The sequence below is a fragment of the Rutidosis leptorrhynchoides genome, chromosome 2, assembly GCF_046630445.1.
Source record: "Rutidosis leptorrhynchoides isolate AG116_Rl617_1_P2 chromosome 2, CSIRO_AGI_Rlap_v1, whole genome shotgun sequence".
NCBI lineage: Eukaryota > Viridiplantae > Streptophyta > Magnoliopsida > Asterales > Asteraceae > Rutidosis > Rutidosis leptorrhynchoides.
In genome coordinates this window covers 617,944,948-617,954,529 of record NC_092334.1, presented here as the reverse complement: position 1 = coordinate 617,954,529, position 9,582 = coordinate 617,944,948, and positions in this window count along the sequence as shown.

The window sequence follows — 9,582 nt, the reverse complement described above, 5'->3', positions numbered from 1 at the left end:
ACGTGAATGTGGTTTTCTCTTGATCTTCGGGTGCTATTGGAATTTGAAAATATCCGGAAAATCCATCTAGAAAACAATAGTAACTATTTCCGGCTAATCTTTCCAACATTTGATCTATGAAAGGTAAGGGAAAGTGATCTTTTCTGGTGGCGTCATTTAATTTTCTATAATCAATACATACACGCCATCCTGTTACAGTCCTAGTAGGAATAAGCTCATTTTTCTCATTTGTAATAACAGTCATGCCACCCTTCTTAGGCACGCATTGAACTGGGCTTACCCATGGACTATCAGAAATTGGATATATCAAACCTGCATCTAGCAGTTTAATAATCTCTTTCTTAACTACATCTTGCATATTAGGATTTAGTCTTCGTTGGCGTTGCACATACGTTTTATGACCTTCTTCCATAAGGATTTTATGTGTGCAATACGAAGGACTTATTCCTTTAATATCATGAATCTTCCATGCAATGGCTGGTTTATGAGCTTTCAACACAGAAATGAGTTGTGATTTCTCATTTTCAGTAAGAGAAGACGATATTATTACAGGTAATTCAGATTCACCATGTAAATAAGCGTATTCCAAATGGTTTGGAAGTGGCTTTAACTCTAATTTAGGAGGTTCTTCTATCGACGATTTATATCGATATCTGTCTTCTTCTTTTAGCATTTGAATTTCTTCTGTTGTTGGTTCATATCCATTAGCTATAAGTGTAGCTAACATTTCAGCTTCATCAATTGGTTCATTTCCTTCTCCTAAAGAACATTCTCCTGTTCCTTGTAATTCTGGAAATTCTTCTAACAATTCTGCATGTGCATCTATAGTTTGAATATAATAACATGTATCATCTGCAGATTGTGGTTGTTGCATTGCTCTATCAACTGAAAAGGTAACACTCTCATCCTCTATACTTAGGGTCAGTTTCTTACCGAACACGTCTATCATTGCTTTGGCCGTGTTTAAGAATGGTCTTCCTAATATGAGAGGAACTTGAGAATCTTCTTCCATGTCTAAAACAACAAAATCTACTGGAAATACTAAAGTACCAACTTTAACTAGCATGTTCTCCATTATCCCTCTAGGATATTTTATTGATCTATCGGCTAGTTGTATGCTTATTCTGGTTGGTTTCAATTCTCCAAGGTCTAGTTTAGCGTATAGTGAATACGGCATTAGATTTATACTAGCACCTAAGTCTGCCAATGCTTCTATTGAACTAAGACTACCCAGAAAACATGGAATTGTGAAACTTCCTGGATCAGATAGTTTTTCTGGTATCTTATTCAACAGCACTGCTGAACAATTAGCATTCATAGTAACAGCCGAGAGTTCTTCCATTTTCTTTCTATTCGTGATTAGATCTTTCAAGAATTTAGCATATCTTGGCATTCCTGAAATCACATCAATGAAAGGAAGATTTACATTTATCTGTTTAAACATATCCAAGAATTTGGATTGCTCGGCTTCAAGTTTTTCCTTCTTCATTTTACTCGGATAAGGAAGTGGTGGTTGGTATGGTTTAACATAAGGTTTATCCTTAACTGTGTTATCTTCATTAACCTTTTCAACTACCGGTTCTTTTTCCTTATCTTGATCAGGTTTTGGTTCTTGTGGAGTAGGAATAGTTTCATCAGAAGTTACAGGTATTTCAGGTGGTTTAAGTGTTGTACCACTTCTTGTGGTAATAGCTTTAGCTGTTTCATTCCGGGGGTTAGCATTTGTATCGCTTGGTAGACTTCCCGGTTTTCTTTCACCTATTAACCTTGCTAGGTTACTTACTTCTTGTTCCAGATTTTGAATAGAAGCTTGTTGATTTCTAAATGCTTGAGCATTTTGTTCATTGGTTTGTTTTTGAGATGTGAAAAACTGCGTTTGAGTTTCAACTAGCTTCGTCATCATATCTTCTAAATTCGGCTTTTTATCATCGGTTTGTTGTGGTGGTTTGTTTTGAAAATTAGGTCTTTGCTGATTGTAAGTATTGTTGGATACTTGTTGATTGCTAGGACCTTGTTGGTTATTGTATGGAATATTTCGGTTATAATTCTGGTTTTGATTGTAAATCGGTCTTGGCGGTTGATAATTATTCTGATAATTATTTCCAGGCCTTTGGTTTATGTATGAAATATTCTCTCTTTGTTCCATTGTTAATTCAATGCTGAGACAATCTTTTGTCAAATGTGGTCCTCCACACTGCTCACAACTAATTCGTATAGCATGAATATCTTTAGTCATTTTTTCCATTCGTCTCTCGAAAGCATCTATCTTTGCGGAAATGGAATCTAAGTCATGGCTAGAATCGGCTCTAGCTGCTTTAGATGATCTAATGATATCTTTTTCTTGGTGCCACTCATGTGAGTGGGAAGCAGTATTATCAATAATTTTGTAAGCATCAGTTTCGGTTTTCTTCATAATAGAACCACCAGCTGCTATATCTATGTCTTTTCTTGTAGTGATGTCGCATCCTCGGTAAAATATTTGTACTATTTGACAGGTGTCTAAACCATGTTGCGGACATCCTCTTAGTAACTTTCCATATCTTGTCCACGCCTCATATAGAGTTTCATTTGGCTTCTGTGTGAACGTAACAATTTCTGCTTGAAGTCTTACGGCTTTAGATGCAGGAAAGAATTGTTTAAGAAATTTGTCAATTAAAACATCCCATGTATCGATCGCCCCTTCAGGTAATGATTCCAACCAATCTTTGGCTTCTCCCTTTAAAGTCCAGGGAAATAACATGAGATATATCTGTTCATCCTCCACTTCTCGTATTTTAAATAGTGTGCAGATCCTATTAAAGGTACGTAGATGTTCATTTGGATCTTCCTTCGGCGCACCACTAAATTGGCATTGATTAGTCACCATGTGTAAAATTTGTCCTTTGATTTCATAATCTGGCGCATTAATGTCTGGATGAGTAATTGCGTGACCTTGGCCAGTGCGTTTAGCTCTCATTCGGTCTTCCATACTTAAAGGTTCCAGATTCTCCATAATTGAATTTGTTGAATCGGTATCACTAGATGGTTCTGATTTAATAGTTCGTTCCTCAACAATCTCTGTTTGAATGATTGGTGGTTCCAGAGGAAAGTTTAATGGTTCAGGATCTATGAACCGTTCCTGAATATTTTCTGGATTCTCAATTGTGAGGTTTGTTTCAAAAACTGGATTATCGGAAATTTGAACTGAAGTACTTGGTCGACTGGATGACGATTCTAAAGAAAAATCAACGGCGGTTATATTTGTTAAACGATGTCTTGATCGAGTTACAGGTGGTGAACGTACAAAAGGTGATGAACGTCTTGCTCGGTGCATTCACAGAATATCCTATTAGTTTTTAAAAGGAAAGAAAAATTATAATAAGTTATCTAATCAATAGACTTTTCTGATTTTGCCCACGTTTCGAATAGCCAAAAGATGCAGCAGAGGGGCAGGATTCGTTTGGTCTCAATATAATTGAGGACTGTTTGGCTCCAATAACCCGGTCCACGTACAAATCCAACTATTACTACGAACCAGAAAATTTTGATGTCTATCAATTTAACTACTTAAAATAAATTTTCGTAATTTTAAGAAATTTAGATAAGAAGTAGAATAAAATTCTAAGTCCTAAAAACTAGAATAGCGAGAAATAAGAGAGAAAAAGATTGCGCGTCGAAAAATGTCGAAAAAGAAAAATGGTTGAAAAATAAAAGGTGACGGAAATAAAAGAAACTTATCAAAACTTAAAAATACTTAACTAATTTAACCTTATTACTACAACTAACTTAAAATTATAATCGCAAATTGAAATTACTAATTGGAATGATAATTGATACATAGTAAAAGGTCTAAAAATATTAAAGCTTACAGGAAAAACTAAATCCCAAATGGAAATAACTTAAAAAGAAACTAAAACGTAAAAAGGCGTCGCAAAATTCTAAAGCACCTAAATCTTAGTCTAAAGAAAAAGCACTTAAGGAGTTCTACGGCGAAGCCTAAAAATATAGGAGTAAAAATAACTATAGCGAAAACTAAGTTTTAAAATTAAATATGAGTTAGAAATACAAATATTACGCTACAACGATTAAAAAGGTACAAAATATTAAAAGTTATTAAAAGTTATAAAAATATTAGGTTTTATAAAAATATTATTTTTATATTTTATAATTTAAAGTATTAAGTATTATATAATTAAAACTAGTTAAAAGTAATAATTAATTTAAATAACTAAAACTTAATTAATAATAATAAATAAAACTAGGGTTTAAATAATAATAATAAAATATACCACGTAATTAATGCGAAATTAGGGTTGGATGTGGCCCTGTCAGACCCGTCATGCGACTCGCATGATTTAAGGCTCTGGATCATGCGACTCGCATGGTTGAACTGGACTGGTCCAATTGACAGGTTCAATTTGACAGGTCACGTATATTTAATATTTATTTTCTTTTTTCTTTTTTTCTGTTTTATATTTAAAATATAAATGTATATATATAATTAAAATAAAACTTAATTTTTTTAAAACTAAAAATAAACTTAAAATACTTTATAATTTTGTAAAAAGAAAAACTTAAAAATATATTTAAAATATTTTTTTTTTTTTTTTTTTCGATTTTAAATGCCCTTTTTTTTTTTATATCTTTTTAATTTTTAAACAAAAATATAAATTTTACAAAAACTAATTATAACTTAAAAATATGGCGTTTCGCTTCGGCGAATGTTCCCCGGCAGCGGCGCCAAAAATACTTGATGTCAAAGCAGAGGGGTATAAAATACTATTAATTTTTAGCAGAAAATACTATTAAATACGATACAATTTTACACAAGATATTTATTTATTTATAGAATGGATATACTTAAACCTTGCTACAACACTTATAGGCAGTGTACCTAATCGTACAGTAGTGTAGTTTTTAGTAAGTCCGGTTCGTTCCACAGGGAAATCTTTAAACAAAGCTCAACGCTATATTAGTTTACTTTTATAAAAATACAAATATATATATAAGTAATATTATTATTATAAAGAGGGGTTTTTACCGTTTAATGACCGGTTTGTCGATTTTAAAACTTTAGTCGCAGTTAAAACCTAATGTAAAATATAAAATAAATACAAGACTTTAAATTAAAGCGTAAAGTAAATAACGATAATGAAATTGCGAATAATAAAAATGCGATAAAAATTAAATTGCGATAATTAAAAAGTACGATAATTAAAAGTGCAATTAAATATAAAATAAAGGAAATAAAATATGATATAAAAGAATTATGCTTATTTAAACTTCCGTAATCATGATGTTTGACGTGTTGATTTTAGTTTTATGCCCATGGGTTAATTGTCCTTTGTCCTGGATTATTCAATATGTCCGTCTGGTTTTTGTCCATAACAGTCCATCAGTCATAAATATAAATTGCGAGTGTCCTTGTCAAATTATTATTATACCTGAAGATAAATATTCCAACTAATTGGGGATTCGAATTGTAACAAGGTTTTAATACTTTGTTTAATGAATACACCAGGTTATCGACTGCGTGTAAACCAAGGTTTTACTACTTTGTTAACAATTACACCAATTACCCTTGAATGTAATTTCACCCCTGTTTTAATTATTCTAGTGGCTATTAATCCATTCCCGTGTCCGGTTAAATGAACGATTATTCGTACATATAAATACCCCGCCCATCGTGTCCGATCGAGTGTATATGGTAATTTATAGGGACGCCCAATTGTAAATCTTTATATTAACATTAACAAACTTTCATTTAGTTAAACAAATATAAAGCCCATTAATAGCCCATAATCTAGTTTCCACAAGTGTCGTTCTTTTATCCAAACCCCAATTATGGTACAAAGCCCAATTACCCAATTTTAGTAATTAGCCCAACATCATGATTACTTCGTTTTAAATAAGCATAATAATAACTTAGCTACGAGACATTAATATAAAAAGGTTGAACATAACTTACAATGATTAAAAATAGCGTAGCGTTACACGGACAGAATTTCGACTTACACCCTTACAACATTCGCTAACATACCCTTATTATTAGAATTATAATTAAAATTAAAATATAAATTATAAATATAAATATATATTACTTATGAAGAGGAAGAGAAAAAAAAGATGTATAAAACTCGTCAGAAAACTGGCTATTTATAGGACCTGACCAGCAATCTTACACCATGCGACTCGCATGGTTTTGTGCTTCTGGCCATGCGAGTCGCATGGCCACCCTGGATTCAGCCAACTACTTTTGTTTTCTTCTTGCCGACGTAATATAATAATAATAATATATATAATATATAATTATATATAATTATATATATATTATATTATATTCTTGTGCATAGTAGACTAGATATTTTTGGTCCGTTGCGTCGGGCGTTTCTTCTTGGCTCAGGTCCCGGTTCCGGATTTTCGGACGTCCTCGCGTATTATTTTATATCGTGTACTTTGCGTCTTGTAACTTGTACTCTTGTCATTTTGAGACGTTCCTCATCAATATTTTGAACCTTTTTGATTGTATCTTGTACTTTTTAGCTCTTTGGACCTTTTTGTCTACAATTTGTCGAATCTGCCTTTTGTCTTCACTTTTAATATTTAAACGAATATCTCTTGTAAATAGAACAATTGCAACTAAAAGCTTGTCTTTCTTGAGGAATAATGCTATGAAATATATGTTCGTTTTTAGCATTATCAGTCATGCCACCCTTCTTAGGTACGCATTGAACTGGGCTTACCCATCGACTATCAGAGATTGGATAAATTAAACCTGCATCAAGCAGTTTAATAATTTCTTTCTTAACAACATCTTGCATATTAGGATTTAGTCTTCGTTGGCGTTGCACATACGTTTTATGACTTTCTTCCATAAGGATTTTATGTGTGTAATACGAAGGACTTATGCCTTTAATGTCATGAATCTTCCATGCAATAGCTGGTTTATGAGCTTTTAGCACAGAAATGAGTTGAGATTTTTCATTTTTAGTAAGAAAAGACGATATTATTTCAGGTAATTCAGATTCACCATGTAAATAAGCATATTCCAAATGGTTTGGAAGTGGCTTTAACTCTAATGTCCGTGGTTCTTCTATCCATGATTTGTATCGATATCTGTCTTCTTCTTTTAGCATTTGAATTTCTTTTGTTGTTGGTTCATATCCATTAGCCATGAGTGCGGCTAACATTTTAGCTTCATCAATTGGTTCAGTTCCTTCTCCTAAAGAACATTCTCCTATTCCTTGTAATTCTGGAAATTCTTCTAACAATTCTGCATGTGAATCTATAGTTTGAATATAATAATATGTATCATCTGCAGATTGCGGTTGTTGCATGGCTCTATCAACAGAAAAGGTAACACTCTCGTCCTCTATACTTAGGGTCAGTTTCTTACCGAACACGTCTATTATTGCTTTAGCCGTGTTTAAGAATGGTCTTCCTAATATAAGAGGAACTCGAGAATCTTCTTTCATGTCCAGAATAACAAAATATACTGGAAATACTAAAGTACCAACTTTAACTAGCAGGTTCTCTATTATTCCTCTAGGATATTTTACTGATCGATCGGCTAGTTATATACTTATTCGTGTTGGTTTCAATTCTCCAAGGTCTAGTTTAGCGTATAGTGAATACGACATTAAATTTATACTAGCACCTAAGTCTGCCAATGCTTCTATTGAACTAAGACTACCCAGAAAATATGGAATTGTGAAACTTCCTGGATCTGATAATTTTTCTGGTATCTTATTCAACAGCACTGCAGAACAATTAGCATTCATAGTAACAGCCGAGAGTTCTTCCATTTTCTTTCTATTTGTGATTAGATCTTTCAGAAATTTAGCATATCTAGGCATTCCTAATATCACATCAATGAAAGGAAGATTTACATTTATTTGTTTAAACATATCCAAGAATTTGGATTGCTCGGCTTCAAGTCTTTCTTTTCTCATTTTACTTGGGTAAGGAAGTGGTGGTTGGTATGGTTTAACATAAGATTTAGCCTTAACTGTATTATCTTCATTACCCTTTTCAACTACCGGTTCTTTTTCCTTTTCTTGCTCAGGTTGTTGTTCTTGTGGAGTAGGAATATAATCATCAGAAATTTCAGGTATTTCAGGTGGTTTAAGTGTAATACCACTTCTTGTGGTAATGGCTTTAGCTGTTTCATTCCGGAGGTTAGCATTTGTATCGCTAGGTAGACTTCCCGGTTTTCTTTCACCTATCAACCTTGCTAGGTTGCTTACTTCTTGTTCCAAATTTTGAATAGAAGCTTGTTGATTTCTAAATGCTTGAGCATTTTGTTCATTCATTTGTTTCTGAGATGTGAAAAATTGCGTTTGAGATTCAACTAGCTTCGACATCATATCTTCAAAATTTGGCTTTTTATCATCGGTTTGTGGTGGTTTATTTTGAAAAATAGGTCTTTGCTGATTGTAAGTATTGTTAGATACTTGTTGATTGCTAGGACCTTGTTGGTTGTTGTATGGAACATTTCGGTTATAATTCTGATTTTGATTGTAGATTGGTCTTGGCGGTTGATAATTATTCTGATAATTATTTCCAGGCCTTTGGTTTATGTATGAAACATTCTCTCTTTGTTCCATTGTTTGTTCAATACTGAGACAATCTTTTGTCAAATGTGGTCCTCCACACTGCTTACAATTAAATCGTATTGAGTGAATATCTTTAGTCATCTTTTCCATTCGTCTCTCGACAGCATCTATCTTTGCGGAAATGGAATCAAAGTCATGGCTAGAATCGACTCTAGCTGCTTTAGATGATCTAACGATATCTTTTTCTTGGTGCCATTCATGTGAGTGGGAAGCAGTGTTATCAATAATTTTGTAAGCTTTAGTTGCGGTTTTCTTCATAATGGAACCACCAGCTGCTATATCTATGTCTTTTTGTGTAGTGATGTCGCATCATTGGTAGAATATTTGTACTATTTGATAACTGTCTAAACTATGTGGTGGACATCCTCTCAATAACTTTCCAAATCTTGTCCACCCCTCATATAGAGTTTCATTTGGCTTTTGCGTGAACGTAACAATTTCTCCTTGAAGTCTTACGACTTTAGATGCCGGAAAGAATTGTTTAAGAAAATTTTCAACTAAAACGTCCCATGTATCAATCCCCCCTTCAGGTAACGATTCTAACCAATCTTTGGCTTCTCCCTTTAAAGTCTAGGGAAATGACATGAGATATATCTATTCATCCTCCACTTCTCTTATTTTGAATAAAGTACAAATCCTATTAAAGGTTCGAAGATGTTCATTTGGATCTTCCTTCGGCGCACCACTAAATTGGCATTGATTAGTTACCATGTGTAGGATTTGTCCTTTAATTTCATAATCTGGCGCATTAATGTCTGGTTGAGTAATTGCATGACTTTGGCCAGTGCGTTTAGCTCTAATTCGGTCTTCCATACTTAGAGGTTCCAGATTTTTCATGATTGAATTTGTTGAATCTGAATCACTAAGGGATTCTGATTTAATAGTTTCTTCTTCGACAATTTCTGGATGAGTGATTTGTAGTTCAGGAGGAATGATTAGTGGTTCAGGATCTCCGAATTATCCCTGAATATCCTCCGGATTCTCAATT